We start from the raw sequence: 15,261 nt of genomic DNA, 5'->3' as shown, positions 1-15,261 counted from the left end.
TCCGGGAAAGCTGGGGGTGCAGAGAAGCCCTGTTTCAAAAAAACCAAAAAAAAAAACAAAAAAAAAAAAACCAAATTAAAAATACTTGTCAGTCTGCTGATGAAGTAATTCAAACAGTACAAAATAGCAACAGTTCCAGAACAAAAAGAAACGATAAGAAAACAGATTCCAGAGATTGGCCAACCCTGGAGAGACCATGGACCGTGACAGAGATGACGTAACACACAGACCGGAAAGGATGATTTGTTTCACATGTCACACCACATTATAGAGATAACATTTATTCCCATCTTACAACACGTAAGATAAACCCTGAGTAGATGACAACCTTCAGCATGAAAATCAAAACCTTAAATATTTTTACAAAATATGTGAGTCGATGAGACACAGCCAGGAGGAAAGCAAAACATGGAGCCGGGCAAAGCAGCACCCTGCTCCATACTGACTCAAAACTCCTACGTGTGACTCTTGGACGGTTCTGTCCTGAGAACTGTACTGCACAGCACTTTGCCTCCACTCGTCATATTTACAGAGGGAGGGATTCTTGATAGATTTTAAAAAATGGCAAAACCAAGTACCGTGACAGAGATGACGTAACACACAGACCGGAAAGGATGATTTGTTTCACATGTCACACCACATTATAGAGATAACATTTATTCCCATCTTACAACACGTAAGATAAACCCTGAGTAGATGACAACCTTCAGCATGAAAATCAAAACCTTAAATATTTTTAGAAAATATGTGAGTCGATGAGACACAGCCAGGAGGAAAGCAAAGCATGGAGCCGGGCAAAGCAGCACCCTGCTCCATACTGACTCAAAACTCCTATGTGTGACTCTTGGACGGTTCTGTCCTGAGAACTGCACTGCACAGCACTTTGCCTCCACTGGTCATATTTACAGAGGGAGGGATTCTTGATAGATTTAAAAAAATGGCAAAACCAAGTGCATTTGTATTTTTCTAGGTTCATCCTGGTGCTGTCATAAGACACTGACCAAAGGCAGCTGAGGGGAGGAAAGGGTTTACTAGCTCGAACTTCCAGGCCATAGGCCATCTCCGAGGAACGTCAGGGCGGGAACTCAAACAGAAACTATGGGGGATAGCTGCTCATGGTTTGCTCACAGGCTTATGCTTAGCCAGCCTTCTAAGATGGCCCTGGACCACCTGCCTAGGGGATAGTGCCACCCACAGTAGGCTGGGCCCTTCTCCATCAGTCAATAAGACCATTCTCATGGACATCCACCACAGGCCAGTGTGATCTGAGCAGTCCCTCAATGGAGACTCCTTTCTCTGGAGTCTCTAGGCTGTGTCAACTTGGCAGTTAGAACTGACTAGAACAAGGCTGTTTTACATGCACTTAGGTAACATTCACCCCACCACTGCCACTTGTCTTAAAATAAGGACTATTTTAAGAAATAAATATATTCGCAGAAAGAAAACATTATATACTTCTGGGTTATATACTGAATGTACTTCAGAGAGAAATTGGTATTTAGGAAAAATGTTCCAGTCCTTGTGAGTTCATTTAATGTCATCTGTACACATACATGAATCATACACACACACACACACACACACACACACACACACACACACACACTTAAAAAATGAAATAAATAGGGGCTGGAGAGATGGTTCAGCGGTTAAGAACACTGGTTGTTCTTGTAGAAGATCCAGGTTCAAATTCCAGCACCCACATAGCAGCTAACAACTGTCCGTAACTCCAGTTCCAGGGGATCCGCCAGCCTTTTCTGTCCATGGGTATTGCATGACACGGGTGCACTTACCTACATGCAGGCAATACACACATACAAATAAAAATAATAAAGTATTTTTAAAAACAAAACAAAAAAAATGCACATCTGCATACTTGTAAAACAGAATGAAACTGTTTCCCTGAACTGAATTTTGTCTGAGGAAGGCAGAATTTTTGCTATACTTTGAGTCGTTGTATATTGTAGTGGGCTGTCCCTTTATTAATGAACATTGTCCCAAAAGAACTCAGCGAACATTTCAGAATAAACTATTGCTGGATTTAAACTATTACTGAAATTGGTGTTCATTTGAGAGATCTTATTTCCCATTTATGCTAACAATTATCATGAAAGCACAATCATCATATAATTTTTTTCCATTAAATTCTATGCATTAAGAGTAAAATTGCCCCATCCATATAAAAACAATTGAAGGGGTTAGAGAAATGGCTCCATGGTTAAGAGCACTGGCTGCTCTTTGCAGAGGACCCAGGTTTGGTTCCCAACACCAACATGGTGGCTAACAACCATCTTTTATTCCAGTTCCAAGGGATCCAATGCCCTCTTCTGACCTCTGTGGGAATTGCACAACACAGGTACACTTACATACAGGCAGGCAATACACACATAAACATAAAAACAATAAAATATAAAAGCAACCGATAAAGAAAAACATTCTGAACACAGCACTGTCAACTGAATCCAACAGCTCATCAGGAAGACTGCACACCATGAACAGTGGGGTCATTCTTGGAAGCACAAGGCTGATTCAACATATAAAAGTCAATGAATACAGCATATCAACCACATGAAGGACAAAAACCACAATTGTCTCAACTGCTTCAGGAAAAAAAACATTAAACAAAACATAACAGTTTTTATGACAGAAATACTCAAAATAGGAATATAAAATACCTCAGTGTTATGACTGTGACGTGTCCCCCATGGGCTCATGTGTCTGAACACTTGGTCCCCAGCTGCTGGTATGTTTGGGAGGTTGTGAACCCTTAGGAGACAGAACAGTTGCTGAAGGAAGTGCATCTCTGGGGGTGGACCGAGACTTTCTAGCCAGACCTTGCTTCCCTTGACCACTGCTTCCTGATGCAGAGGCAGTGTGACTAGCCCCTGCCTAGGACTGCACTCCTCTGGAGTTGTAAGCCCCTCAAAACTATTTCTCTCTAAAGTTACTTTTGTCAGGGCATTTTATCATAGCAACAGGAAAAGTGAGTAGGACAGAAAATCGGTGTCAAGAAGTGGGGCTGCCACTGTAACAAACATGGATATATGGCCTTTGAAGCTGCTTTGTGGGAAGAATGTGGAAGAGTTTGGGACTTTGAGTTAGAAAAGCCCTTGAATGCTGTACACAGAGCTCAATGGGCTATTCTGGTGAGAGTTTGGAAAACCAGAAGGGAGAGAAAAGGTGGGCCATGGAGGTCTGGCTCCTTGAGTTTCAGAGATGATCAGGAATTCTGTCCACAACTGGGCTATAGGACATTCAGGTTGTGTTCTGGCAAAGACTCTGGGTACGTTCTTCCCATGAAGCTTGAATGAGGTTGAATTCTAAAGTACTGGCCCAATTTGTTTGGCGGAGGGGATCTCAAGGCAGGACCAAGGCTGTGGACAACACTGAGGCATGGTTGTTGCTCTCAGTCCTACAGTGAGAGAGCAACAAGCTTAAAGTTGTAAACAAGGGGTTGGGGATGACTTGGTGGGCAAAGGGCTTGCATTCAAGCTTGAGGACCTGAGTTCAAATCCCCATAACTCATTTATTTTTATGTATATTTTTATTGAGTTTTTGTGCATTTCATATAGAAGATCTTAATCAAATTTAGAGCCCCCATCCATGCCGCCCATAGTCCCACCACCCCTACTGAATTTTATGCATTCTGTCATATTTGTTAAGCCCTATCTGATCAAGCATTTGTACCCAGATGTCCCTTGGTGCAAGTGCATCCACTGGATTCTAGTCAGCTTATCTAGAGTCACTCCCTAAAGGAGATCTACTCTCCCTCACCCCCCAGTAATCAATTGCCAATAGTTTCTCAGTTAGGGTTTGGGACCGCTGCCCGTTTCCCCAGTTCTATGCTGGGATTTTGTCTGATTGAGTCAGCATGTGCTGAGGCCACCCTATGGGGGACCTGCCCTGAGACGATGGATTGGAGGTGAGGGTAAAGACCCTGGGGCTTGCAGGTTTGGTAACAAGCCATTTATTACAAGGCACTGGCAGTCACGTGGGGTTTGGCAGTTACATACAAAGATTTAGGGCACAATTAGACAAGAAACAGGACATACAGCTTTTAGCTGGCACCAGCAAAGGGCTGTTTATAAAGGAGAATGCTTGAACTTTTACTCAGGGCTACCACTGCCTGTCTGGTAATTTATTGGCCACAATGTTTTCTTTCTTAGGGCTAAAAGCATAGTAAACTTTTAGCTTTTAGCTCAGGAGTAAACCTTTAACTTGGCCTATTCTTTTTTTAAAAAATATCTTTTTATTTTTTTTTATGTGTATGTGTGTATTGCCTGCATGTAGGTAAGTGCACCCATGTTGTGCAATGCCCATGGAAGACAGAAGAGACTGTCGAATCCCCTGGAACTGGAGTTACAGATACCTGTTAGCTGCCATGTGGGTGCTGGGATTCAAACCTGGGTCTTCTGCAAGAACAGTCAGTATTCTTAACTGCTGAGCCCTCTCACCAGCCCATCCTGGCCTATTCTTTTTGCTAATGAAAGCTGAGAGTTATTTGTTCAAAACAAAGTGGTGGGCTGTTGACCAAGATTCTCTCCCTCAGAGCAAGGGGCTTGGACTTTTGACCCGGCCACTTTTCTCCTGCTGGTCCTGCAGTGTTCTATGAGACAGGGATTTGAGGGCTGCTGTTTTCAGTGCCCTTCCTTCAGCAGGGATTGTAGCCTGATCTGAAAGTTTTAGATCCATATTGCCATCCTGGTTTCCTGCAAGCATGGATCTTGTGTCTGGTATCACTATTGTAAGTTCATATGAGCAAGTTCACAGAGGTGCGGAAGACTCTTTCCTTATGGTCATGCCCTACCCCTGGCTCTTACAATCTTTCCACACCCTCTTCTGCAATGGTCCCTGTGCCATGGATGGGTGAGGTTTAATAAAGGAGTCCTATCCAGGGATACACACTCTACAGTCTCTTATTCTCTTAAACTTGGCCAGTTGTGGTCGTCTGTGTGCATCACACTCTGTTGTATGAGGAAGTTTTGCTAGTGAGAGTTGAGAGATGTATCAGTGTTCTCTTTACCCCACTTCCACTATGTTCCATGAGCCTTAGGTGTAGAGGTTCCACTGTAGATGTGTCACTTAGAGCTGGGCATCTCTCAGACACATATTCTCTGTGTGTGACCAGTTGTGACCCAAAACTTACTTAACTGGACATGGTAGTACACAGTTTACTTCCACACCTGCGCCATGAGACATACAAAAATTAACTTAGGAATAATTTTTGTGAAAAAGGAGAGTTCAGGTAAGAAAGCAGCTGTAACTGATAGATTAGTGCCAGGAAGAAGCCTGGTGGGGCTCAAGAGATGACTCAGCAATTCAGAGCACATAGTGCTTGTGCTGGATAGCTTTGGTGTCAACTTGACACACCTGGGTAGAGGGAGCCTCAATTGGAGAATTGACTCCATTGGACTGGCCTGTGGCCATGTCTGTGGGGCATTTTCTTGATTGTTGAGTGATATGGGAGGGCCCAGCCCACTGTGGGTGGTGCCATCCCTGGGCAGGTGGGCCTGTGTTGTATAACAAAACAAGCTGAGCAGGAGCCAGAGGAGCAAGCCAGTAAGCAGCATTCCTCCATGGCCTGTGCCTCCAGGTTCCTGCCCTGAGTTCCTACCTTGGGCTCCCTGATGAACTGTGACCTGGGAGATGTAAGATAAATAAACCCTTCCCTCCCCAAGTTGGTAGTGGTTAGAGTGTTTTGTCACAGCAATGAAGAAACAAACTAGGACAGTGCTCTTGACAAGGACCAGAGTTACATTCTTAGTACCCATATCTAGTGGCTCATAACCACCTGTAACTCCAGCTCCAGGGGATCTGAGGCCTCTTGCCTCCTGGCCACCAGCACTCATGTGAACATACCCCCTCTCCTATTAAAAAAATAAAATAAATCTTAAGAAACAAAAGCCTGGTGCTTTGCACTGGGACAGTAAGAAAAGTGTCCTGAGGGCCAGACCCTACCCATCAAAGCCTCCAACTTCTGAAAGTGCAAATTTACTGGAAAGGAGAGAGGCCAAGCTCAGAGTGAAAAAGAGTATTTCCCCAGGGTCGGCACACAGAAGCTAATACAGCTGCAGTCCAGAGCTTGGCAACTTTGTCCATGTGATGCTGATTTTGAAGGCATGAAGGATGCAAGGTTGGGGGCTGTGGAGAGCAGCTGCGGTCAGGCAACAGGTTGTAGGGTCGGAGTTACTCCCCCAAGGACACACTTTGCAAAGCTGTTTCCACAGCTTCACACAAGCTGTCTCCACACCTCCACAGGTGAGGCTTACGTTGCAATGGAGAGGTCCAAGTAGACCATGGCTGGAGCTGTGTCAACGCAGGTGTCTACCACAGGACAGGATGACTGAATCCAATGACACTGAGCTTGAAATGCCTCTGTGACAGAGTGCCATAAACGGGAACCAGAAGACTGACTTTGGAAACTTTTTCCAATATGTCCACAAACTCAAATCAATAAAAAAAATTTAAATTGGGCAGTTCACATAGAAAAATCCCTTCATCCATATAATTTTAAAAAAATGTGGACACTTTCTAGTTAATATTAAGAAAAGTAAAAGTTATAATGACCACATGATAAAAGCTTTTTAAACAGATGCTTCCAGGGAAGTGATCCTCAGCCCTAAGATCTCAATTCAGGGGACTCTGAGTCTGTGAAGATCTCCCCTTCCTCCCGTATCCACGTGTGTCTCAGAGCAGAGTTCGTTCCTATCCATAACCGTGTGCATACAGCTGTCCCCTCTGGCCTACTGTCATTTGTCTGCATAGCTCTCTTTGACTAAATCATAAGCACGTGGAAAGATCACCATCAGCATCTCTCTCCTCAAATGCTCTCCCTGTTCGGTCACAGTAACACTCATCATCCTGAATGTAAGCCGCTTCTGTTCAGAAAGGCCCAAGGTTGGTCCCCAGCACATTAATTTGGTTTACATAGCTGAAGTTCTTGGTTTATAAATTATGGATGAGTGTAATTCAGGAATCTCACGTCAAGGAAGGCAGAATGCGCCAGATGCTGCTGTGGCCCAGCTCACTTCTGTAACACTCTAAACTTACTCCAAAGAGCACTCTCTCCTGGTGGGAAAGATGGTGGGGAGGGGTGACATGAGGTTGCTCAGGCCTGAGGGAGTGCTTCCACTAGACAGCAAAACCATAAATCTTACCAGGAAAAAGGACTCCTCTCTAGTCTGTGAGATGAAGAAATTAAAGCCATGCCCTGGTCCATCTGTCTCCATATGGAACTGTTCTACAGAACTTACTTCCTTTTCAAGGCAGGAATTTTAGGTAGACTTTGGGGTGGGGAGGGCAAGGAGCAGGAAGCAGGACATTGCTGCTGATCCGTTGTACCCTGCAAGGGAGGAGGGAATATGGTGTGGAATCTTGAGACCTGTGCACTTGTGTGTGTGTGTGTGTGTGTGTGTGTGTGTGTGAGAGAGAGAGAGAGAGAGAGAGAGAGAGACAGAGACAGAGACAGAGAGACGGAGAGAGTTACTGTATTTATCTCTTCCATGACTATACCATAAATGAACAGAAGGCAAGGATAAAGCCATCAGTTAGAAATTGGTGCCCTGGGCTGGAGAGATGGCTCAGCGGTTAAGAACACTGGCTGTTCTTGCAGAAGACCCCGGTTCGAATCCCAGCACCCACATGGCAGCTAACAACTGTCTGTAACTCCAGTCCCAGGGGATCTGACAGCCTCTTCTGACCTCCGTGGGTGTAGCATGACATGGGTGCACTTACCTACATGCAGGCAATACATTCATACACATAAAAAAAGAGAAGAAATTGGTGCCCATGAAAGAGCTCAGGGTCTGAATATAGATCTAGAAATCACGTGAAGATGCAGAAGAGAGAAACTGATGAGGGAAACAGGACTGTTGTGAAAGAGAGAGAGAGAGAGAACAGATGAGGACTGAACCCTGGTGGGCTGTTTACTCAACAGACCTTTATTGGACACAGTAGTAGAGGCTGAGAAACACAGTCAGAAGCAGGTGGCCTGGGTTCAAATCCCAGCTATGCCACTTACTAGGAGTGCAGTCTTTGGCAAGCTTCTGTGTGCCTCTGGCTCCTCTTCTGTAAAATTGGTCTAATATTAACAGTGAGAATTTAGAAAGGTGTGGGGCTGGAGATTTGGCGAAGTGGTTAAGAGCACTGGATATTCTTGCAGAAGACCTGGGTTTGAATCCCAGCACCCACATGGTGGCTAACAACTGTCTGTATCTCCAGTCCCAGGGGATCCGACGCCCTCTTCTGTCCTCCAAGGGCACTGCATGACACAGGTGCACTAACACACATGCAGGCAATATACTCTTACACAAAAAATAAATAAATAAATCTTAGGAAAATTTAGAAAGGTATAATAATTAATCTTCATTGTCCACTTGGTTGGACTTAGACCCACCACAAAACACTCTGGGTGTGTCTATGAGGTTGTTTACAACAAGGTTTGACTGAGGAGGGCCAACCCACCCTGAAAGCATGCAGCACCATCCAATGAGCTGGGATCCTAGGGTGCATAAAAAGGAGAAAGCGAGCCGAGCATCAACATTGATCCCTCTGCTTCCTGGCTGCTGATACAATGTGACCAGCAGCTCTCCACGCCTTCCACACCTTCGTGGACTGTGTTCCCCGGAACTGTGAGACAAAATAAGTTCTTCCTTCCTTAAGTTGATTTTGTCCACATTTTGTCACAACAACAAGAAAATAACAAAGGTAGCAGGTGTGAAGGGAGCACCTTCCTAGCTCCCTATGAAGACGTGTGACCAGAGTTGGTAATTGCTACTTTGCCTGCCTGCCACTGCTATTTTATGAGTAGCAATTCCTGTTAGCAGCAAGACTGAGCCCCCGTCAGTCTAATATAATGAGTTACATACACTGTTATTCTCCAGGAATAATGTAGTGATGGAGACGGCAAGCAACAGGGAGGTTTGTGTCACTGTGGAGTTAAGCACAGGGCATCTCTAGGGCTACAGAGTGGTCCCACGCCATGGTGACCACATTCTCTGCCTTTTCTCCCATTGGGCCTTTGAATTCCCCACCCCACAAGCCTCCTCAGATTGGATTTCCTCAGCAGTCACTAAGACTCAAGAAGTCAGGACATCTTGACAAGGTGCCATGGCCCAGGCTGAGATGTCTTTGCTGGTGCTGGGTAATGTGGAGCTTGGACTGTGAGCTTTGAAGATCCCCCACCCCCCACAGCATTCAGCCACCCAGCCTTGGAATTCAGTCTGGTTCAGAACAGAGCCAATCCCTTCCTTGCCCTGGTTTCATGTCTTTTTGTCCCAACTTCCTTTTGTGGTTTCCATAGAGATGGAAGCTTCTGGCTGGGCCCATCCCCCTGGCAACTTTAAGGCAATTAGCAGGCTTCCTTCCCATGTTCGGTTCATATCTCACTTTTTGGTTTGGTGAGAAGCTTACAATTCCAGCTCCTGATCTCCTTGGTGTGAGGGAGGAGACGTTTGATACACTTGATTTGTAGGCCGCTCAGCTGGTGTCAACATATATTTACTGGCTTGGAGTGAAACACAGGAAATGCTCATGTCGACACTGCTGATGAGGAAAAGTTGGCTCTCAAGGCTCCCTTGCTGAGGCCTTCAGGCCACTGCCTTTATTTCAGTGCCATGATGGTCATGCTTTGGCCAAGTGGCCTAATGCTGCCATTGGTGATGCTGGTCCTAAGCCACTGTTCGCTCCAGGCCAGGAGGCAAGCACTTCACTGGTGGAACCATCTCACCAGCCCTTTGATAGCATTAAAATTTTTTAATTAAGATTCCACCTGCACACTCATTATCCATTGCCAGAGAACTGATTACCCTCCAATGCTGTGGCTAAGACCCACAAATATTTATTATGTTCCAGAATCTATGTACAGTCTTACTGAGGCAAAATGACTCGAGGTCTCTCTCAACGCTGCAAGTCAAATACCCATAGGAACAGTGGCCTCACCCCAAGGCTCAGGTCTGGCTGGTTCTTGCTGGCTGTTGTCCAGAGGCACCAGTTCCACCATGTGAATCTCTCCAGGAAGCTCACAAGACGGCACCCCACCACTCAGAGTGGCCAGTAAGGAACAGCAGAGTGAGAGAGTGGCCCAGAAGCCACAAGACTCAATTCGTGTGGCCTCGTCCCAGAGACAGCATTGCATCCATTTTGACTGTTGGAAGTGAGTCACACACTCCAGCCCACACTCCAGAGTGGACATTACTTAAAAATGCCTGGGATGGAGGGTCATTTAGAGGCTGCCTCCCACTTGGTGCAATTTACATGCCACAAAATGCACAGATCTCAAGAACACCAATGGGTGGGAGGTTTTGACAGCTCGATAGACTTGTAACATCATTCAGAGTAATATGTAGAACATTTTCTGCCTTTAGATTTCCTGATGACCTTCCAATCAACTGTCCCTCCAGCCTGCTATTCCCCATTCCTCTCCTACACACCGTCCACTCCCCTCCCTCTTTCCCTCCCTCCCTCCGTCCCTCCCTCCCTCCGTCCGTCCGTCCATCCCTCCCTCCGTCCCTCCTTCCCTCTCTCCGTCCGTCTGTCCCTCCCTCCCTCCCTCCCCATTTCTTGTCTTTCTCTCCTTTCCTGTCCTTCCATCCTTCTGTGTACATATTTTTTCCAGTATCGACAGTGTACCAAGCCCCATAATGGGCCCTGAGTACAGGAGGAGGAAGGAAACAGAGTGATTACATGGGTAGTGAAGGAGTGATGCAAACACACAGGCCTCCTTGAAGCAGGTATGAGGTGGCCTGGGGGGTCAGGAAAGGCCTGGAGGTGCTGTTCGACTGATGATTGATGAATGAGCCAGAGTTTGTAAGTGGGGCAGGAAAGATGGTGTCCAGCGCAGGTGTGAAAGCTCTAGAGGGGCACGGGGGCCTGAGAGGACTTGAGACACACACGTGGCTGCATGTTGGTCTCAGGCATACATATGAAGTGCCATGAAGTGCTAAAAGGAGTGGCAGGAGACAGAATTTAGGGAGCAGCCCAGTTATGAAAGCTCCTATAAATTATGCAAATGATTGATTTGGGGTGAGGGGAGAATGGGAGCTACTGAATGAGCTTTAGTGGCTGAGTGACATCAATAACCTTGCACATTTGAAATATCATTGCACTGAGAGATTGGGTTCCGACCTCCATTGTGTAGTGGCTCTGATCTCAGCAGACCACCAGAGAGTGCTGAGTTCCGGCCTCCCTCTGGCCTCTGTCTGGTAGAGAGCCTGAGAATGCAGGGGACTGCCTGAGAGAACTCAGATCCTGCCTCCATGTGGTGGTGAGCTTTCCCTAATTGTGCCATACCCATCCCCCTATCTGGGATTTCCTGAGGCCCCTCCCAAAGCCCCAGGGCTGATCTGGCTTTGGTAGGCTAAGGCTGGGATCCTAGCAGACAGCCTGAGAGGGTGGCTTTGGACCTCCATTTGTGAGATTTCAGCAGATGGCCAGAGAGTGCTGAATTCTGGTCCCTCTTCTGGCCTTCCTCTACCATAGGGTTCACAGTGTGAGGGACTGCTTGGAGAGCCTGGATCCTGCATCCACGTGGTGAAGGAAGCCTGAGTGTACCTGACTGGAACCTGAATTGGGCTTCTATGGGTACTCCTGAATAGCTGATCTGAAGCCATCAGTTCCCTCCAAATTAAACTTGAAAGAACATGAACCCTGTACCAACCAGCTTTATATAACCAATAAAGAAAGGATCTGGGCACCTGGACAACACAAGCAGAAGCATACTTCAACTTAATTCTCATATCAGAATCATAAACAACAAAAGAAATTCACATGCCAAGATCACAACAAAAGAATAATAAAATGGAAAGCCAAAACACTACGTCCCCACCGAACTCCATCAATCCTGTAGAAGAGTTCTACAAGGAGAGCCCCCTAGAGATAACCCAGGACACTGAATTTAAAAGAACAATCATAAACATGATCAAGGAATTCAGCGAATTTAAAGAACACACGAACAAACAAATCAAAGAGCTAAAAGAAGATAGGGATAAACTTCTGAATGAATTCACAAAAGAGAAACATTGAAAAAAGGCAGGAATGAAGAGTTGGTTTGTCTAAGCTTCTGGTTCTCTCTTTTGATTTTATATTGTCAAGGCCGGATTGTTTTTGTCTTCAGGAGTTCCGCGGTGGCCCAACTCCAATGTAAGTTGAAGAATTGGACCACTCAAGCAAAGAGTATGGACAATTAAAAAATAAACACAGGAATGGAATATGCAAGAGATGTGGGACACCATGAAAAGGCCAAATCTATGGATCATAGGAATAGAGGAAGAAGACTTTCAGGTCAATGGTGAGAGTATGGAAAATTTTTAAAAGCAGAGTTATGGAATATGCAAGAGATGTGGGACACTAGGAAAGGACTAAATCTATGGATCACAGGAATAGAGGAAGAAGAATTTCAGTTTAATGGTGTTAACCAGATCTTAAACAGGATTGTAGCAGAGAATTTCCTGAAATTAAGGAACAACATCCCCATACATTTACAGGAAGCACATAGAACACCAAATAGGATGAGAAAAGAAACTCCCCAGTACATGTCATAGTAAAAACACCAAATGTACAGAACAAAGGGAGACTACTCAAAGCAGCAAAAGAAAAACAACAAGTCACATACAAAGGATAGCCCATCTGAATTACAGCTGACTTATCAATGGAAACTATGAAAGCCAGAAGAGCCTGGACCAAGGTATTTCCACCTCTACATGACAGTAGATGCCAGCCCAGAATACAAACCCCAGGAAATATGTCTGTTATAGTTGAGGGGGAAAGAAAAATCTTCCATGACACGAACAACCTGAAAGAATACATGTCCACAAAACCAGCCCTTCAAAGAATACTTGAAGCAATACAGAGAGGAGCGAGAGAAACAACTTTAACTAAAAGAATATAAATAAAGATATAATCTAGGAAACACAAAATTAGACAAAGAACACAAATCAGCAATCAAAATGATGGGAACCAATACACATCTCTCAATTATAATTTTAAATATCAATGGATTGAACTCTCCAGTCAAAAGACACAGGCTAGTTGAATGGATTAAGAAACAAAATCCATCTCTTTACTGTCTGCAAGAAATCCATCTCACCTTTAAGGACAAGCACTACCTTAAGGTAAAAGGATGGAAAAGAATATTCCAAGCAAATGGCACTAAGAAACAAGTAGGGATTGCAGTTCTAATATATCTGATAAAATAGACTTCAAAGTAAAACTAATCAGAAGAGATAAGGAGGGACACTTTATTCTGGTCAAAGGAATAGTTAACCAAGAACATATTACAATACTTAACATACATGCACCAAACTCTGGTGCACCCAAATTCATAAAAACATTACAGGGCTTTTAAGACATAGATTAACCCCAACTCAGTAATAGTAGGGGACTTCAATATCCCACTGTCTCCATTAGAGAGGTCGACTGGACAAAGAATAAACAGAGAGACATCTGTCTTCCTTCCATTTAGTTTTTATAGTAGAAGAAACACCACTGAGATTGATCAATGGCCACAGCTTAAAGACGAATAATGGGGAGGCCCAAGAAGTTATTATCTCATGATACAAGAGAGATCACCCTACATCTGTCACCCCCTCCAAGGCTCAGGGACCGTAGTGGAAGATTGGTGGGAAGATTGTAAGAGTGGAGGAAGGGGGTGGAGTGTATCCCAGGAGCCTGGTTCCTCCAAGGGGCGGGGCCTGCTGCAGGGAATTGACTGAGGAGCATTAGTCACCAAGGGAGGGGCTTCTGGGTGCCATCTTGGACAGGAGCTGTGACTAGAGCGTGGTGGCCAGGCACACGAGAACAAATGGCCCGGCATTTACTGACCTGGGGTGAGACTACAGGCCGAGACATAGGCAAAAGCTAGCGGTGACTATGGGTGGGCTGTGGGAGCAATCTGGAGTGGTGGGCTCGCGATCTGGAATGGCAGGCTCTGAGCCATGGTGCAGAGCTGGGCACCCAGTGTTTGTCTCTTTGTGAGTTACTCCCCCCACCCAACAGTATAAACTATAATAAATTCACATAAAAATATGTTATATGGTTTGTCTGATAGCACAAGAGACCCTGAGAGAACTTGGGTGACACCTGCCTACCATTGCTCTGTGTAACACAGATTCTCCTCTGCACTGTTAGACATTGCCATCCCATGCAACACTAATGGAGCTCACTCAGTGGGTTCAATGTGGTGGATGCTGGCCTGGGAAGTTCTGCGCATGAGTGGTACCATCTCCCGTGAGCACCCGGGAGGTCATGCCTGATCTCTACTTCTACAGAGACCCTGAGGAGATTGAGAAGGAAGAGCAAGCCGCTGCTGAAAAGGCCATGACCAAAGAGGAATTTCAGGGTGAATAGACCGCACCAGCTCCTGAGTTCACTGCAGCTCGGCCAGAGGCGGCAGACTGGTCTGAAGGCGTGCCAGTGCCCCCTGTACCTATCCAGCAGTTCCCTGCTGAAGTCTGGAGTGCCCAGCTGGCCACTGAGGACTGGTCTGCAGCCCCTACCGCTCAGGCCACTGAATGGGTTGGAACAACCACTGAGTAGTCCTGAGCTGTGTTGCAGACACCTGAGCAGGTTGGAAAGAAGGCAGGTGGAGAATAAAGTGTTTCTAAAAAAAAAAGGTGTCTAGAACATTGTAAATGCCTGATTAATTATAATAACTGTCATTGTTATTGTCTAGCCTTAGAGAGTGCTCTACAAAGTACACAGACTCTCTCGCCCATAATCCAGCTGGTTCAGGTGTTGTACAGAGGCACTAAGCAGGAAAAGTAAAGGAACTCCAAAGAAGTCCTGTACATCATATGGGATGATTCATATTTCCCATCTGTTGCCTTGATAAACTGCCCTGACCAAAAGCAACACAGAGGAGGGAAAGGTTTATTTGACTTACAAGTCCATCATGGAAGGATGCCAAGGCAGGAACTCAAGGCAGACCTGCTTGCTCTTCTACAGACTACCACCGACCAAGGACACACTTCACAGTCAAAGAACTGTGGCAGAAACTAAGGAGGACATTGCCTGCTGGCTACAGGCAGGCTCGTGCTCGGCTAACTTTCTTATTAAGTTCAGGGCCACCTGCCTAGGGAATGGTGCCAACTGCAGGGGGCTGCGCACATCCACATCAATCAGCAATCAAGACAGTCCATCACAGGCATGCCCACAGGTCAATCTGATCTAGGTGATTCTAGGGTGTGTCAAATGGAAAGTTAAAGCTAGCCAGGACATGGGATGGCAGGACAATGCAATAGCCTGAAATATTTATAAAGTGATTCT

General features: G+C 45.6%; 1 pseudogene; it reads left to right on the top strand.

Annotated features, from left to right (window-relative positions):
* Nucleotides 1-14,079: 14,079 nt before the first annotated feature.
* Nucleotides 14,080-14,532, top strand: LOC115068469 (annotated as a pseudogene).
* The last annotated feature ends 729 nt before the right edge of the window (nucleotides 14,533-15,261 follow it).

Source organism: Nannospalax galili, unplaced genomic scaffold (assembly GCF_000622305.1).
Source record: "Nannospalax galili isolate Female #2095 unplaced genomic scaffold, S.galili_v1.0 scaffold469, whole genome shotgun sequence".
Taxonomy (NCBI): domain Eukaryota; kingdom Metazoa; phylum Chordata; class Mammalia; order Rodentia; family Spalacidae; genus Nannospalax; species Nannospalax galili.
Note: the sequence above shows the minus strand (reverse complement) of the source record. Positions and strands in the feature narration are given on the sequence as shown.